Raw genomic sequence first — 18,945 nt, forward strand, 5'->3', positions numbered from 1 at the left:
GTTGGAGACAAATGTGCTTACGGCCATACCTCTCTGTTCGCGCCCGATCTCGGAAGCTAAGCAGAGTCGGGCTGGTTAGTACTTGGATGGGAGACCGCCTGGGAATACCGGGTGCTGTAAGTTTTTTCACTTCTCTCTCCAAAAGGCAGAGGACACTGCTGCTTTTTCACTTGAGAAATATGAGAAAAAGGCAAGATTGAAGAAGAGACGCATACAAAGATGTGGGTAACGGTAAAAAGGGAAAAGAGAATCAATATATCAATATTTCCTTATTTTTGGAATGTTAATCAATGAACTGGTTTAGGTTCGTTAACGTTTTAAAATTGACCTACTGTTGTAGGTTTTAAAGAACTATGTGTTGGAGACAAACTTGCTTACGGCCATACCTCTCTGTTCGCGCCCGATCTCGGAAGCTAAGCAGAGTCGGGCCTGGTTAGTACTTGGATGGGAGACCGCCTGGGAATACCGGGTGCTGTAAGTTTTTTCACTTCTCTCTCCAAAAGGCAGAGGACACTGCTGCTTTTTCACTTGAGAAATATGAGAAAAAGGCAAGATTGAAGAAGAGATGCATACAAAGATGTGGGTAACGGTAAAAAGGGAAGAGAGAATCAATCAATATATCAATATTTTCTTATTTTTGGAATGTTAATTAATGAACTGGTTTACCCAGCCAGCCTGGCATAGGCGGTGACGCGATACGAGCCAGCGCGGGTCTGCAGGAGCAGAGCCCGGCCAAGCCGGGCAAGGTCCGGGTGTCGAGACTGGCCACGGGGAGAGGGAGAAGGTCCTCCCTGGACCTTGCTGACGTCTCCAACTTGTCAGTTGACTGTTCCCCCCTGATGCTGCCGGACGCGTCTGACACAGAAATGGACGTAGAACAAGTGCAAACGGTGAGGAAAAGGAATTCTGATTTATTAAAGAAAGGAGGTAATAGGAAGAAAGTACAAAAAAAATAATGGGAATATCTTTATTTGGGTTTTTGTATCTTTCCTTACTGTTTGCCCTCATGGCTCTGGACTCTTTTTCTATAACTTCGTTTAATACGAATGGGTTCAAAAACATACTGAAGATCCAAGCTGTTTTAGAGAAATATAAGCATGCCGACTTTCTCTGCCTTCAGGAAACTGGGTGGGATCAGGCTACTGTAAAGTGTGTACAAAAATGTGGAGTGGAGAAGTTCAGGCTCAGGAGGGAGCTGGGAGAGCTCGGAGGGTAGCTTTTTTAATCAATAAGAATCACAGCAATAACAGCAAGGTCATTTATAAAGCCGATGACGGCAAATGCCTAATAATTGACTGTTTATTCAATAATGAAGTAATCAGACTTATAAACATGCACGCTCCAAACATTGAAGAAGATCGCAGGATCTTCTTCAAAAGCTTGGATAAATGGATTAACAATAAAACCATCCTACTGGGAGATTTTAACATCACTTTGAGCAATAGCGACAGCTCCCATGACAAATGCAAATGTGACACCAGCAGAACAGCTTTAAAAGATCTTATGACGAATAAAAACATGGTCGACGCATGGCGTGTGGTGAACCCTGGGTCGAGAGTCTATTCCAGAAGGCAGGTTGTGTTGGGTGTTTTAAAGCAGTCCCGTATCGACCTGGTCCTGGTGGCCTCTGGCCTAGTGAAAAAAGCCTCGGGTGTAAAGTACACCTTTAATACTTGGAGCGATCATGCATATGTTGACCTAAAGCTAGGTGATAATACGGGAAAAAGGGGAAAAAGCACTTGGTGCTTTAACAATAGCTTGTTAGAGGACAAAGAATATAAAGAAAAGATAACCAAATTTCTGACCCAATGTGCCTATGACGTTCCATTTGTGGAAAATAAAATCACATTTTGGGATGAAATTAAATCAAGAATAAAAAAAGTCACTATAAAGTATAGTAGGGACAAAAATTGGGTCGAGAAGAGAGAGGAGAGTATATTAAATGAACTACTAAATAAAGAAATAGACAGAATGGAGCTAAACAACAGCCATAATAGTGAGAAGTACGAGCTTTATAGAGCTAAACTAGCAGGAATTGAGTCCCACCGTTGCAAGGGTGCTGCGGTTAGAAGTAGGTCTCTTTTCCTGCTAGAGGGGGAAAAAAGCACGGCTTTCTTTTTCGGACTGGAGAGAGCAACTCAGGAAAAGCAATTCATTGCAGAACTAAAAGATGACAATAATAAAACTTTTACGGAAAACAGTGACTTATTGAGGCTAGCTCATAGTTACTATAGCTGTCTGTACAAAGGGCAATGTCCAAAAGAACCCCACATACAGCAGCTAACAAATCAGGTTAAACTTCAGATCAGTGACAACGACAAAACATTTTGTGACTCACCTACCACAACCGGGGAGATAGAGGCAGCGATACAGGGGCTTAAAAAGAACAAAAGTCCTGGATCAGATGGCCTCACTGTGGACTTCTATTGCTGCTTTTCTGAGTTGCTCTCTCCAGTCCTGTTGAAAGTTCTGGAGGAAATGGAGGTAAAAAATGATACCTCGAAGACAGTGACCGAAGGTATAATTACGTTGATTTATAAAAAAAAAGGTACAAAAGATGAACTCAAATTCTATGGACCAATTAGTCTCCTAAATACGGACTATAAAATATTTGCAAAAGTGCTCGCAAATAGACAGAGAGGTGATAAAAACTGTTGTTTCAGAGACCCAGTCCTACAGTATCCCTGACAGAGACATTAGCGATAACATCATCGCAGTGAGAGATATCGTCGATAAAATGTCTGAAGAGGGGGGGTGCATATTGGGCATAGACCTCGAAAAAGCCTTTGATAGAGTAGAACAGGCTTTTATGTGGGAGGTACTGAAGAGCTATGGGTTTGGAGCGGGTTTTATTAACCGGGTTAAGCTCCTCTACAAAAGAGCGGAGAGCAAAATAAAAGTAAATGGATTCCTCACGGAGCCTGTGGTGCTAGGGCGCTCCATCAGACAGGGGTGTCCCCTGTCGGCCTTACTCTACAGTCTGGTAGCAGAGCCCCTCGCCCTTAGCATCACGAGTGACAACAGCATTGAGGGTTTTAAAACTGAGGGTAACAAAATGGTTAAGGTCATACAATATGCGGACGATATTAATATATTTATTAAAAACACGTCCTACATTGAACGGGTAATGACCCATATCGCAAACTATGAAAGGGCGTCTGGGGCAAAAGTAAACATAACAAAATCTGAGCTTATGATCTTTAACGGAGATAAGGTGGACGCCGCTAAATGGGGCTTTAAAATCACAGATGACGAAAGGAAAATACTTGGTATTTATATAGGTAAAGATAGCATTAAAGCTAGAGACCGGAACTGGCAAGAGCTACTAATAAGAATACGCAATACCTGTAACCTGTGGAAGGCCCGAGGGCTGACCATAAGAGGGAAGGTAATCGTATCTAATGCTCTAATTCTGTCCAAAATTAATCACATTTTGGGGTCTTGCGAGCTGCCGAGTTGGGCGTTAAATTCTTTAAACAGCGTGATCTCTTCTTTCTTGTGGAAGGCGCAGGGCAATATGATTGCTCGTAAGACTTTAATCGCTAAAAAAAGGGAGGGGGGCTTAGACCTGATTGACATAAGTGCAAAAAGAGATGCACTTAGGGTTAAATTGATAGGCCGGTTTTTGGATTCGAAGAGGCAGCACCCATGGAAAGATACCTTGGCAGGTCTCCTGGCAAAGTATGGTGAGAGGAGCAGCTACAATTTGTACGCCTTCTCTCCCAGAAATGTCTCAGGAGGCTTTCCGGGGTTCTACCGTGAAGTGCTGGAGGCTTGGGACAAATTTCTGCCCCACCTTAGACCTGACGTAGAATATAAAGAGCATGTGATTCGGTTGCCTTTCCTAAATTTGCCCTTCTTCTCCCACAAAGGCAGACCCCTAGCGTCTAAGGCCCTCCGTGAGGCGGGCCTGACAACGCTGGGGGGTGTCTGTGGGAGAGGGGGTGAATTTTTATTTTTTGATAAAAACAAAACACTTATGGGGCTGAAGAGGGCGGGAGGGGCATTCAAAACGAAACAAATAATGGACTTGGGGATGAGCATCACCCAAGGGGTGGAAAAAAGTTGGCGTACGCTGACTTCTCGTGGTATTCTGATGCAGGATGATGCTGTGAATTTCCTCCTGTGCCAAGGGGCGAAGTCCACTCCACTTCCTCAAATAAAGACTAAAGTTATTTATGATATTTTGATTTAAAAGACCCGCAGCAGAACTTAGATGGGCAGCCATATTCCCCACCAAAACTGTAACATCCATCTGGTGCAACCTGGCAATACCTTTTTTATCGCATACAGTATTTAACACGGACTTTAAACTGAGGCACAGGAGGTTCTACTCTAGCATCGTCCTGCATCAGATACACAAGCTAAAATTTCAGCGGCTTTGCCCAGTCTGTGGACTGGAGGATGAGGATTTCGAGCACCTCATACTGAGATGTGGTGCTCTTAGTGGTTTTAAAATATATGTCTGTCAGTTTTTAAAAACTGGCTGTGGTGCTACTGCGGCGCAACTGACAGAGTGGGACTGGGTGTGGCTCTTCGGCCTCCCCAGGCAGGGCAGAGGGGGCATTACGATGCAGGTGAACACGCTCCTCGCTTTCGCCAGGCATGCAGCAGTCCTAAGGAGGAATTATGCGTTGTTCGAAAATAAACAAGTGAATGTAAAAGAACTCTTCAAAAATCTTTTGAAGGCGCACTTGGGACTGCTGCACGCCTGTAGGGAGGAGGTGTTCACCGAGCTGTTCATTAGTAGAACAGCTTTGTGCAAGGTTGGGGAGGGTGGGAGTCTGGTTTTTAATTTCTGAGGGTTAGTATAGTGGGGTGTGTTTTGGGTTTTGTTGATTGGTTTGTGCGGGTTTAGGTGTGTTTTATGATTAAATAAATGTTTTGATTGTAAATATGTTTAAACTAATTTTGGGGTTTATTTTTGTTCATTTTTTGTCACTGTTGTAAGTAAAAACAGCTATCTGTCAGTTAATTTATGGGGCGGTTTAATTTTATTGATTGGGTTTGCGGGTTTGGGTAAATGTCAAGTATCTGAAATCTAATTTAGAATTTTGTTTTGAGGGTTTATTTTTAACCATTATTTGTTAAATAGCCAATGGCTGTTTTGTAAAAAAAGAGTTGTGTTTGAATGTGTGCAAAAATTTAACATGTTGTATTTTTGATAATAAAAACAAGAAAAAAAAAAAATTCGCGCCCGATCTCGGAAGCTAAGCAGAGTCGGGCCTGGTTAGTACTTGGATGGTAGACCGCCTGGGAATACCAGGTGCTGTAAGTTTTTTCACTTCTCTCTCCAAAAGGCTGAGGACACTGCTGCTTTTTCACTTGAGAAATATGAGAAAAAGGCAAGATTGAAGAAGAGATGCATACAAAGATGTGGGTAACAGTAAAAAGGGAAGAGAGAATCAATAAATATATCAATATTTTCTTATTTTTGGAATGTTAATTAATGAACTGGTTTAGGTTCGTTAACGTTTTAAAATTGACCTACTGTTGTAGGTTTTAAAGAACTATGTGTTGGAGACAAACTTGCTTACGGCCACACCTCTCTGATCAGTGCTGATTGGGAGACACCTGTGTGAGCAGTGGGACTGCTGAGCTCCAGAGCAAGCACGTCTTTCTTCCTCCTCCTTTTTCTCTCTGCTTTTGTCTTTTCTTATGTGCTAGAAGATAGTCTTTTTTTTCCTGATTTTGGGTTAGTGTGTAGTACCCCCGTCAGTGGTTCACTGTTCGGGGGGAAGTGTTTAGTCCGCCTTTTTGGCGTGTTTTTTCCTCCTTGGCAATTGTTTGTTAAGGAGCGCCTTTCTTTTTCCCATGATGACGGACTCACCTGTGCAACAGACCTGGCCTGGCTTATCGACAACCTACACGGACATCCCCACGCTGAACAGACAACATGAGACGACACGGACTGGCTTAAAGACAACCCACATGGATATACCCGCATTGTGCAGCAAGGAGAATGCGACCCGGCCTGACGTGACGGCAAATCCCGCAGAGAGACCTGCACTGAACGAGAGAGAGGAAGCAGCAAACGGGGCTGCAGAACGACATAAAGAGATCCAGACAATGAAACAACTCACGGTAAATGTAGAGCTGGAGGGAGGAGAAGGCTTGAGTGCTATGGCGCTAATTTCGCAGGTACAGAAGCTGTGCGGAGCGCTTTTGGCGTGTAGGGTGATTTCACCAAGAAAATATGAACTATCAATGGCGAATCACAATGCAAAGGAGAGACTGATGGAGGGGTTTAAGGTTGGGGACACCCGAGTCCACGCTAAAGAGATTGCAAACGACGAGCTCGTTGTCTCTTTTCTAAATCTACCCTATTATATATCTGACAGTGACATTTTGGCTAAATTGGCGAGTTGGGGAGTGACAGTGGTCTCCCCGATAAAGCGGAGGATGTGGCCAGGGACGAAGGTCACGGACGGGACAAGGTTTATGCGGGTGAGATTCACGGATCGTGTGCAGTCCCTGCCGTACTCTACCAAGTTTGCTACCGTCGTGGGTTTTGAATTCTTCCGAGTTCTCCACGACGGACAGGTAAAAATCTGCAGGGGCTGCATGCAACCAGGACATATAATGAGGGAATGTCCTGAATTCACGTGCCACAATTGTGGTATACAAGGACATTTTGCACGGGAATGCACAGGAAAAAAGGCACGGAAGTGCAGACAGTGCAGAAAGACTCTGGAAAAGTGTGTGTGTCTGGGTGAGGTGGTGGTGGAGGAGGAGGAGCTGGTAGAACTTCACAGCTCTATGGCTCCCTCCACCTCGGGAACTGAGAACGAGCAGGCCCAGGAAGGTGAGGAGGCAGCAGGTGGCAGCCATGACATGGCGCCAGAAGCTGAGCTGGAGCAGCTGCTCGAGGAGGAGGCAATGGACACCAGTACCGTGCTGACTCCGGAGCTGGCAGCAGTAGCAGTGGTGGAGCCAGTGACAACAGCAGGAGTGGTGTCAGTGCCGGAGACGACAACAGATGTTGCGGAGCCTCCGGTGACAGCGCTGGTACTGACTACTCCGGTGCTGGCAGCAGTAGCAGTGGTGGAGCCAGTGACAACAGCAGGTGTGGTGCCAGTGCCGGAGACGACAACAGATGTTGCGGAGCCGACGGTGACAACGCTGGTGCTGACTGAGCGGGAGGGAGCCAGGGCTCGAGCTAGTGATGAGGCGACGGCAGGCGCAGTGGCGGAGCCAGAGACAGCAGCTGAAATGACGGGAGAGACCCAGAGACCTGGAGCCAGGGCGAGGGGAAGACGCGTCTCGAGGGTGACTGGTCCGGCGACCCTAACCCGAGAGAAGATTGTTGTTGCATTGGAGCAAGGGTCAGAGACGCCAACTGACGAAGAGTTGGTGGCTGATGTACGGGCGAGATCAGAGGGTCTGGTGGAGAGCGGGTCCTCGATGGAGGTAAACGATGCCTTCAGAGGCGGGGTGAGTTGCTCTCCTCTGTTGCTGTCAGACCAAACTTCAGACTATGATATGGAGATACAAGTACAGCAGGAAGCAAGGAAAAGGCCCGGTGGGCCTGCAAGGGCTACGAGGAATAAGAGGAGAGGGCTGAAAAAGTGATTCCAGAATAAATATGCTTACAGCTATTGTCATGACTTTGCTAGCTACTTCTATGGCTCTGGACTCTCTCACCCTTGTGTCATTTAACACAAATGGTTTTAAAAATCCAGACAAGATACAAGCGGTCCTGGACAAATATAAACATTGCGATATACTCTGCTTGCAAGAAACAGGCTAGGATGTATCAACTCTGAACCAAGTTAAAAAACTGTGGAGGGGTGAGGTTTATTCCCAGGTGGGAACTGGGAGGGTACGTAGAGTGGCTGTGCTGTTAAATGAAAAACTGAGTGGTAAAAACAAGTGCATTTACAGTGCTGAAGATGGGAAATGTATGGTATTTGAAATACTGTACAAAAATGAACTGATGAGAGTTATTAATGTTCACGCTCCGAACATTGAGGAAGAGAGAAGGGTGTTTTTTAAAAGTCTAAATAAATGGGTAAATAACAGAACGGTATTAATAGGGGATTTTAACATCACGCTGAGTAGTAGTGACAATTCCCAAGACAAGCTAAAGTGCGATACTAGTAGAACGGCTCTGAAAGATTTAATGACTGTCAAAAATCTGGTGGACATTTGGCGCGTTGTCAACTCTGGAGTAAGAGCGTACTCAAGAAGACAGGTAGTCCTGGGGCTCCTTAAGCAAACTCGTATCGACCTAGCGCTAGTAGCCCTTTCTTCCTTCACAAAGGCAGACCCATGGTGTCTAAGGCCCTCCGCGAGGCGGGTCTGACGACGCTTGGGGATGTCTGTGGAGGAGGGGGGAGTGGGGAGGGGTGTGTTGCATTTGAAAAATAAAAACTGTGATGAGACTGAGGAGGGCGGGGGGACCTTTCAAGGTCCGCGTAATAGAGGGGCTAGGCTGCAGCCTGTCAGAGTGCGTCCGCAGGGACTGGAGTGCACTCAAAACCAAGAGGAATGTGATGCAGGGCGATGCTGTAAACTTCCTCCTGTGTCTAGGTGATAAAACAACAAATCTGGTCAACATAAAAACAAAAACAATATACGATATTCTAATGGTGAAGCTCATAAAAAAAACCCGTGGCAGAAATGAGGTGGTCGGCTGTTTTTCCAAACAATGACGTAAGCACAATCTGGGGGAACCTTAGTATTCCCGCCATCCCTCATTCTGTCTTCAATAACGACTTTAAGTGAAGGCACAGGAGGATGTATACCAGTATCGTCCTGCATCAGATTCACAAGCTCCTGTTCTTGCGGACCTGTGCAGTCTGTGGCCTGGCCGACGAGGATTTCGAGCATCTGGTCCTCCTCTGTCCGGCCCTGACGATACTAAAAATGCTCGTTTTAAACTTGTTGTCAACTCTGTGTCTCATAGAGAAAGAGAAGCTGAGGGACTGGAAATGGGTATGGCTTTTCGGCCTGCCCAAGAAGGACGGGGGAGGAAGGGTGGTGCAGGCGAACACACTCCTCTCTTTTGCCAGGCATGCAGTAGTCTTAAGGCGCAACTTCGCCCTCTTCGAGGGCAAAAAGGTAAATATTGAAGAGCTATTTAAAAACTTGCTGAAGGCGCACTTGAGACTACTGCATGCCTGCAGAGAGGAGTGGTGTGAGCTATTATTTGTAAATAAAACAAAATTGTGTAAATATGGAGAGGGAAGGGGGGTTGGAGTTTAATTTTTGAGGGTGTAGTATAGCTGGGGTTGATTTAGTTTGTTTGGAGGTAGTATAGTAGTGGGGATGAATGAATATGGATTATGAGTTTGAGTTTCTACTTCTGGGGGTTTATTTTTATTTTGTTTTGTCTGATTTATCAGTATTTGTAGTTTATGTTGCTTCATTTATGGGAAGGATTAAGTTCATTGATTTGTTTTGTGGGTTGGGTAAATGTTGAGTGTTTATTTAAATTTTTGTTTTGAGGGGTTATTTTATTCTCTGTTGTAAGTATTAATTTTTTTTGTTAAAAAACAGTCTGTCATTTGAGTGTTGTTAAAAATGAAATGTTATTTTTGATAATAAAAAGACAAAAAAAAAAATTCGCGCCCGATCTCGGAAGCTAAGCAGAGTCGGGCCTGGTTAGTACTTGGATGGGAGACCGCCTGGGAATACCAGGTGCTGTAAGTTTTTTCACTTCTCTCTCCAAAAGGCAGAGGACACTGCTGCTTTTTCACTTGAGAAATATGAGAAAAAGGCAAGATTGAAGAAGAGATGCATACAAAGATGTGGGTAACAGTAAAAGGGAAACAGAATCAATCAATATATCAATATTTTCTTATTTTTGGAATGTTAATTAATGAACTGGTTTAGGTTCGTTAACGTTTTAAAATTGACCTACTGTTGTAGGTTTTAAAGAACTATGTGTTGGAGACAAACTTGCTTACGACCATACCTCTCTGATCAGTGCTGATTGGGAGACACCTGTGTGAGCAGTGGGATTGCCGAGCTCCAGAGCAAGCACGCTTTTTCTTCTTCCTCCTTTTTCTCTCTGCTTTTGTTTTTCTTATGTGCTAGAAGATAGCCTTTTTTCTGAGCTTGGTTTAGTGTGTAGTACCCCCGTCAGTGTTTCACTGATTGGGGGGGAAGTTTTTTTTTCTCGCTTTTGAGATCTATCCCCCGTGATTTTGTACTGAGAGGGGCGCTTTCATTTTTTTCAACATGACAGCCTTACATGTGAACCAGACCTGGACCGGATTAACGACGACGAGCACGGACACCCCTGGTATGAATGACAAAGACGGCATGACCCTGCCTGGAGTAACGACAACCCGAATGAACACCCCCATACAGACGACGAAAGATGGCGTGACAAGGACTGGAATAACGACAACGAGTATGGAGATGCCCACACGGGCGACAGAGAGGAGTGAGGCCCCGGCTGAAGCAGAGGTGAATAACCTGGTGGAGGCTGTGAGGAAGGAGCAGGAGAACGCAGCACAAAGGGCTGCGGAGAACGTGAAAAGTACACATGACCTGAAGAGGCTGACGGTGAACGTAGAGCTGGAGGGCGGAGATAATATAACGGCAATGGGGCTAATCACCCAGATCCAGAGGCAGTGTGGGGCTCTACTTGCATGCAGAGCGATCACACCCAGAAAATATGAGCTAACTATGGCTGATCTGGCAGCAAAGAACAAATTAATGGAGGGCTGCAGGGTGGGGGACACGCGGGTGCATGCGTCTGAACTTGTAAATAATGAACTCGTAGTTTCTTTCCTGAATCTACCGTTTTATATTTCTGATGAAAGCATCTTGGCTAAACTGGCCAGCTGGGGTGTAATGGCGGTTTCTGCCATCAGGAGGAGGATGTGGCCCGGCTCACGAGTGACAGATGGAACAAGGTATCTGAGAGTACGTTTCACGGAGCGCGTGCAGTCCCTGCCATACTCCACAAAGTTCGAGACGGCAGTAGGGTCGGAGTACTTTAGGGTACTCCACGACGGGCAGGCAAAAATATGCAGGGGCTGCATGCAGCCGGGCCACATCCTCAGGGAGTGCCCAGAGTTTCTGTGCCACAAGTGTGGCGAGCAGGGCCATATCGCCAAAGAGTGCGCCATGAAGCAGGGACAGAGATCTAGACAATGCAATAAAATGCCTGAGGGATGTGTGTGTGTGGGAGAGCTGGTGGTGGAAGAGGAGAAGGGGACGGAGGAGGAGGAGCTGATTGAACCACACAGCTCTGATGATTCCTCCGTCCGCAGGGGTGGGGACGAGGAGCCGTCCCAGATGGATGAGGAGGAGGCGGGGGCCAGCTGCGGTGTCCAGCCTCAGCCCGAGGCAGACCGGCCGACGGGGGATGAGCTGACGGGCCCTGGTGCTGGGCTGGCACCGGGGCAGGTGGGCGGAGCAGCGAAGGAGCCAGTGACGGCGGTGAGATCGGGTACGGACCTGCTGAGGACGCGGAGAGGTCGGTGGCGACGGCGACGGTGACGGCGACGGCGGAGGTGGTGGATCGAGAGGGTGTCGGGGCGAGAGCTACGGACGAGGAGGCAGCAGGAGCAGTGATGGAGCCAGAGGCCACAGCTGTGCTGACAGCGGTGCCAGTGACGCTGACGCCAGCAACGGTGCAGACGGGGGAGAGGGGCAGGCTGCAGTCCGCATCGTGGCTGGGGAACTGGGCCCCGGCCGGGAAGACAGAGAGCCAGGGACTAGGAGCCATGGCAAGAGGAAAGCCATGGCAAGAGGAAAGCGTGTCTCGAGGGTGCCGGGCTCGGCGGCCACGGCACAAGAGAGGATCGCTGTCGCAGTGGTGCATGGAGCAACAGAGACGGCGGTGGAGGCAGAGACAGTAGAGCCGGAGAAGGCGCCAGCACAGACAATTCAGGCTGGGCCGCAGGCACTGGGGAGGGGGGAAGACCAGTTCGAGATCGGGTCCTCCCTGGACATGGAGGAGATGAGAGAGAGCGGGTCTGGGCTGCAGACATCAGAGCAGACAGAGATATCTGGTGAGTCGGACATGGACTTCTCTGAAGCCAAAGAGGTGAGAAAGAGACAGGGGATATGGGCAACAAAAGAGAAACCAAAGAAAAAGGTGAGCAGGAAAAAAAAATAAGAGTAAATGTATCTACCTAACATAATGATCTGCCTTGCTTGTGGTTCCGTGAATTTATTGTCCCTAAATACAAATGGCTGCAGAAGTACGGAAATAATTCAGAACAGTCTCACAGGAATTGTGCGACTAAAAGAGACGATTTATTTTTTTAAATTTTCTTTTCATTTATACTATTAATGGTGTCTGTTGCTTCTTTTAATGCAAATAGTCTTAGGACTAGTTATAGGCAAAACCAAGCCTTGATGTTGTGTGAGGCTGACATTATATGTTTGCAAGAGACACACTGGGATGAAAAATGTGTGAAGGAGTTAGAGAGAGAGTGGATGGGAGATGTGTATGTAAACAATTTATTCTAGGGGAGTGGCTATTTTAGTTAAAAGGGGAGGGGTTGAGAATGTGAGGAAATGTGAGGATGATGGTGATGGGAGAGTGATAGGGATTACTTTTGAACACCTGGGTAAGAAATTGAAAATGTTGAATGTGTATGCACCAAATGAGGAAAAGGAGAGAAGGGAGTTTTTTGAGAGGATGGCGGGAATGTGCGGGAAAGAATGTGTAATTGTGGGTGACTTTAATGTGTGGTGTGGAAGGCTGGATGCATCTGCAAGTGTGTGTTTCAAAAGCGACTCCTCAAGAAGAGTATTGAAGGAGGTAATGAGAGCGAATGGACTGGTAGATGTGTGGAGGGGAAAGAACCCAAGAGGGCGCGTATTTACAAGGAGACAGATGGTGAAAGGGGAATTAAAACAGAGTAGGATTGATTTAGTTTTGAGTACGGAGAGTCTAGCAAGTAAAATGGGGGGGAATTGATTACAAGGTAACTACTCTTAGTGACCACGTGGTGCTACAATTTAGATTAGGGCATGGGTGTGAGAGGAGGGGGGGAGGTGTGTGGTGCCTGAATGGGATGTTGCTCAAAGAAGAAAGGTACAAGGAAAGGGTGAGAGAATGTATAATGGTGAGAAAGAATGAGAGTATGTATGAGGAGGATATGGGGAGGTGGTGGGAGGAGATGAAGGAGGAGCTAAAGAATTTGAGCATGAGCTACAGCAGGGATAGGAATAGAAGGGAAAGAGGGAGGGAAAGGAGACTAAAGGAAGAGTTAGTTAGAGAAGCAGAGAGGGTGGAGGGGGTAGGGCACGCATTAGAACGGTATAATAAAATTAAAAATGAGCTGGAGGAGGTAGAACAGAAGAGATGCATGGGGGCAATAGTTAGAAGTAGGGCTAGATATGTGGTTGAGGGAGAGAAATGTACAGCATTCTTTTTAGGGTTAGAGAGGGCGAAACAGAAAAATAATTATTTGGAGCAGGTGGAAGGGAAAAATGGAGAAAAGATAACGGATTTTGTAGGGATAGTTGAAAGAGTAGAAGAATTTTATAGTGAACTATTTAGGAAAGAAGAGGTTGATGAAGAGTGCATGAAACATGTGCTGGAGAAAATGGAGACTAAGATGAGCGAAGATGCGAAGGAGATGTGCGAAGGAGAGATAAGGATAGGTGAAATAGAGGCAGCCATATTAGGGTTAGGCAGGAATAAGAGTCCAGGGCTAGATGGGTTAGTGGGAGAGTTTTACATAGAGTTTAAAGAGGAACTAGCGCCACTGTTGGACAGATTGTTTAAATGGATAGAAGAGAAGGACGAGATGCCGGTTAGTATGGCGACAGGGTTAGTCAGTATTATATATAAGAAAGGGAGTAGGGATAGACTTGAAAACTATAGGCCGCTTAGCTGTTTAAACAGTGACTATAAAATACTAGCAAGAGTACTAGCAAATAGGATTAAGAGGGTGATAGGGACAATAGTGGGAAGCACGCAGGCTTACAGTATACCAGGGAGGGATATAGCAGACACAATCAGCAGCATTAGGGACACAATAGAACACATGAAGGGAGGGGAGGGGGGGATAGTGATGAGTTTAGATTTGAACAAAGCATTTGATAGGGTAGATCATGGATACCTGTATGGAGTATTAGAAAAAGTAGGGTTTGGGCAGCAGTTAGTAGGATGGATCAAAAGATTGTATGATAAAGCTGTTAGTTGCGTCAAAATTAATGGGATAGTCACAGATAAGTTCAGATTAGAGAGGTCGGTTAGACAAGGGTGTCCACTGTCGGCCCTGCTGTACTCACTGTCAGCAAAGCCACTAGCTGCACTGCTGAAGCAAAATAAAAAGGTCAGAGGCATAGACTTACCAGGAGGGCAAATGAGTCCATTATACCAGTATGCGGACGACACAACAGTAACAGTATAAGACAGTGAAAGTGTCCTTGAGGTTTTACAAAGTGTAGGCGTTTATGGTAGAGCATCAGGAGCAAAGCTAAACATAGAAAAGTCAGAAATTATGTATGTTGGAGTCAATGGAGAAAGGAGGAAGGATATAGGATTGAAAGAGAGGAAGGACTATTTTAGGGTGTTAGGGGTGAATTTAGGGGTTGAAGGCAGAGAAGGGAGAGACATGCAGTATGAAGGGATAATGAATAGCATAAAGAAGACATTAAGGTTTTGGAGACTTAGGAAGTTGAAGTTGAAGGGGAAAGTGGTGGTAGTGAATGGCCTGATAATGAGCAAACTTGTGTATGTAATGACTGTTTTGGATGTGCCTGAGCGAGTGCTAAAGGAGACAGAGAAAATGGTGAGTGAGTTTCTCTGGGGTGGGAGAGGTGTTAGAATAGCCAGGGAAGTGATGGAAAACGAATACAAGGATGGTGGGTTGAAGCTGATTAATTTAGAAAAGAAAAAGAATGCGCTTCGGTTGAAAATGATGACAAGATATGTAAAGGACAAGAAAGATAATGTATGGAAGCTGTTTCTGAAAGAAGCAATTAATAAATGTGGGGGTTGTGGAGAAAGTGGAATATTTATGGCACTGAAGAAAGGTATGTTGAGTGAGGTGTCTGAGTTCTATAAAGAGATGCTGGGAGCATGGGGAGAGTTTGTAAATCGTGCAGTTTCAATGCAAAAATGTAAAACAGGTGTGGGAGCAACCATTGTTTCTAAATCCCAAAATCACGTTTGAGGGGAGCACAATTTATAACTTGGAGATGTGGAGAGCAGGCTTTAGGAAGGTGAGGGATTTAGTGTACGAGTATGTACCAGGGTTCATGAGGGCTCAGGTAGTGGTAGATGAGGTGAGAGAAAGGGGTGATGAAATGTGGTTGGGCACAGTGGTGGATGTGGTGGAGAAGATAAAGAAGGGGATGCCGTGAGAGTGAGGCGGTGGGGAGTGGAGGAGAAGGGGTGGAAATGTATGTGGGGGAAGGAGAAAGGATAATAAGCCTGGCGAATGTGAAAACGAGAGTAATGTACAGATGTTTAAGAATGAAAGAGGTAAGAAGACTGGCTGCAGAGAAGGTATGGGAAAAAGTAATGACCGATATGGATGTAAAAAGGATGTGGCTGAACCTGAGAGTGAAATGGAATAGTGTTGAATGTGAGCATTTTGATTTCCTACTGCGTCACAATAGGGTGTTTAACAATCTAATAATAAGTCAATTTAATCTGGATGTGAGGAAACAGTGTGATGTCTGTCAGGTGGAAGTGGAGACATGTCTGCATGAGTTTGTGGAATGTGGGGAGTTGGCTGTGTACTTTGGGAAAGTGAAAGAGTTGATAAACAGATGTTGGAAAGGGGAATTTGTGGAGAAAATAGGGTGGAAGGAGCTGTGGTTGTTTGGTGCGGTTGCTAAAAGGAAAGGATGTAATGTCAACTTGTTGAACTACACGCTAAGCCATGCAAGGTTTGCAGTCAAGCTAAGGAGGAATGTAGCGCATTACGAGAAAAGGAGAGTAGAAGTATGGAGTGTGTTTAAAAATATTATGAAAAGAGATGTAAACATATTACATAGCTATGTCAAGGAGGAAGAGTTTCAGGAGGGGTTTATTGAGGGTAGCACCTTTGTTGCGATTGGGGAGAGTGGAGAGGTTGTGTTAGATTTTGGTTAGAATCTGTGTTATGCCTAAGTATTATTGGGGATTATTTTTGATGGTGACATTATGTCTGAGTATGAGTAAAAAATTGGTATGCGTCTGTATGAGTTATGGGGAGGTTTATTTTCGTTGTTTTTTGACTTGTGGGTTGGGATAAGTGTTAAGTGTTTGAATTTATAGTTAGTATTAGCGTGGAGGGTTTATTTTTTGTTATTATGTTTGTACAAGTGTCATGTGTTCTTGTATTGAAGAGTAAGTGGTAAAATGTTGTATTTTTCATAATAAATAAATAAATAAAAAATCTGTTCGCGCCCGATCTCGTCCGATCTCGGAAGCTAAGCAGAGTCGGGCCTGGTTAGTACTTGGATGGGAGACCGCCTGGGAATACCAGGTGCTGTAAGTTTTTTCACTTCTCTCCAAAAGGCAGAGGACACTGCTGCTTTTTCACTTGAGAAATATGAGAAAAAGGCAAGATTGAAGAAGAGATGCATACAAAGATGTGGGTAACGGTAAAAAGGGAAACAGAATCAATCAATATATCAATATTTTCTTATTATTGGAATGCTAATTAATGAACTGGTTTAGGTTCGTTAACATTTTAAAATTGACCTACTGTTGTAGGTTTTAAAGAACTATGTGTTGGAGACAGACTTGCTTACGGCCACACCTCTCTGATCTCTTCCCAGAGCCAGAGTGCATTGTGGGTCCACACGGCTGCAGGTGGTCCTCTGAGGAGGCACGCCTGTCTTTCTGCTCCTGCTTTCTCCAAACTTTACCCTTTGTTCTTACATGTCCCGAGTGTTTTTTTTGGTTTGTCGATCAATTGTTGTTTAATTCCGCCGTTTTGGCATGTTTCTCCGCCTTTTTACAATTGTTTGTAAAGAGCGGTTTTTTTTCTCATCAAGATCACTGCTACACCTGTGCACCGAACCCTGCCTGGCATCATGACTACGAACACGGACATCCCCGCATTGGCTAACAAAGAAGGTACGACCCTGCTTGGATTTACGACAACCCGACTGAACATCCCCACACCGACGGTGAAAGATGGCATGACTACGACTGGCACGGAGATTCCCATGCTGACGGCGGAGAAGAGTACGGCACCGGCGGTAGTTGTAGAGAACACCCTGGTGTTAGCTGGGCGGAAGGAGCAGGAGAGTGCAGCGAACAGAGCTGCAGAGAGGGTGAGTGATACGAGCGAGATGAAGCGGCTGACTGTTAATGTCGAGCTAGATGGTGGGGAGAATATGACGGCAATGGGTCTGATCACACAGATACAAAAGCAGTGTGGGCCGTTGCTGGCATGCAGACTCATATCGCCTCGCAAGTATGAACCGACTATGGCTAGTTGGGTTGCAAAAAAACAACTAATGGAGGGCTTCAGGGTGGGGGATACGCGGGTGCATGCTAGTGAAATTACGAACAATGATCTAGTAGTTTCATTCCTGAACTTACCGTTCTACATCACGGATGAAAGTATCCTGGCAAAACTGGCTAGCTGGGGAGTAACAGCAATTTCCGCCATGAGAAGAAGAATGTGGCCCGGCTCACGGGTAACGGACGGTACGAGATTCTTGAGAGTCCGGTTTACGTAGAGAGTGCAGTCCCTGCCATACTCAACTAAGTTCGACACTGTAGTGGGATCGGAGTACTTTCGAGTACTCCACGACGGACAGGCTAAGATCTGCAGGGGCTGCATGCAGCCGGGCCACATTCTCAGGGAATGTCCAGAATTCCTATGCCACAAGTGTGGCGAACAGGGCCACATCGCCAGAGAGTGCGCCCTGAAACAAAGACAAAAGTGTAGGCAGTGTAAAAAGACACTTGAGACCTGTGTGTGTGTGTGGGAGAGTTGGTGGTGGAAGAGGCGAAGGTGATGGAGGAGGAGGAGCTGATAGACCTACACAGCTCTGCTGATAACTCCGCCTCCGGGGCTGACGAGGAACGGTTCCAGATGGACGAGGAGGAGGCTGGAGGCAGCTATGACGTGCAGCCTGAGCCTGAGACAGACCTGCTGACGGGTGGAGAGCTGACGGACCTCAGCACTGGGCGGATGCTGGAGCAGGTGAGCAGAGCAGCGGAGGAGCCAGTGACAGCAGTGGGAGTGGTGCCAGGCCTGGTGACGATTGCTGAAGACGTGGGGAGGCCGGTGGCGACACCGGGGGTGACTGATCGAGAGAGAGCCGGGGCGCGAGCCACTGAGGAGGAGGCAGCGGAAGTAGAGGAGCCAGAGGCGACAGCCGTGCAGACGACGGTGCTAGAGACTCTGATGCCAGCAGTGGAGCAGAAGCCAGTGGGAGGCAGGCTGCAATCTGCGTCGGGGTTGAGAAACCAGGCCCAGGCCGCGAGGGGAGAGATCCAGAGACCTGGAGCCAGGGCGAGGGGAAAACGCGTCTCGAGGGTGACTGGTCCGGCGACCGTGACCCGAGAGAGGATTGTTACTGCATGGGAGCAAGGAGCGCCACTGGAAAACTTCCATGTCCTATTCGGAGGGGAGGGTCCCCCCCCCTCACTGCTGACAGGGACGATGTCGGGCTCAGTTGGGGAGGTCCAGCCAGAGCGAAGCACGTTGAAAAGACCCAGTTGCGCTAAGAAAAGGCTAGGTAAGAAGCTAAAGGAAACGTTCAGAGAGAAAAACTGATGTAGTGCAAAAAGTATGGTTGTTTAACATTGGGGATTATTTGGTGTTTATATGGTGTCTGTGAGTTTGAGTACAAATGGGCTTTGTCTGTTTGAGTTATGGGGGGGTTTAATTTGGTTGATTTGATTTGTGGGCTGGGATAAGTGTTAAGTGTTTTTTGAATTTAAAGTTGGGTTTAGTTTGGAGGGTTTATTTTTTATTGCTATGTTTGTGAAAATGTCATATGCTTTTTTTATTGAAAAGTTTATGGTGAAATGTATAAATCTGTATTTTTGATAATAAAACAAAGATA

The 18,945-nt window shown here is 46.1% G+C and overlaps 3 pseudogenes; all 3 read left to right on the top strand.

Moving 5' to 3' along the window:
* The first annotated feature begins 15 nt into the window (after positions 1-15).
* On the top strand, positions 16-123 carry LOC142967234 (5S ribosomal RNA; annotated as a pseudogene).
* A 249-nt stretch (positions 124-372) lies between these two features.
* Positions 373-481, top strand: LOC142967167 (5S ribosomal RNA; annotated as a pseudogene).
* A 15,813-nt stretch (positions 482-16,294) lies between these two features.
* LOC142967241 (5S ribosomal RNA) lies at positions 16,295-16,412 on the top strand (annotated as a pseudogene).
* The last annotated feature ends 2,533 nt before the right edge of the window (positions 16,413-18,945 follow it).

Source organism: Anarhichas minor, unplaced genomic scaffold, assembly GCF_050575085.1.
Source record: "Anarhichas minor isolate MPS153535 unplaced genomic scaffold, ASM5057508v1 ptg000037l, whole genome shotgun sequence".
Lineage (NCBI taxonomy): Eukaryota > Metazoa > Chordata > Actinopteri > Perciformes > Anarhichadidae > Anarhichas > Anarhichas minor.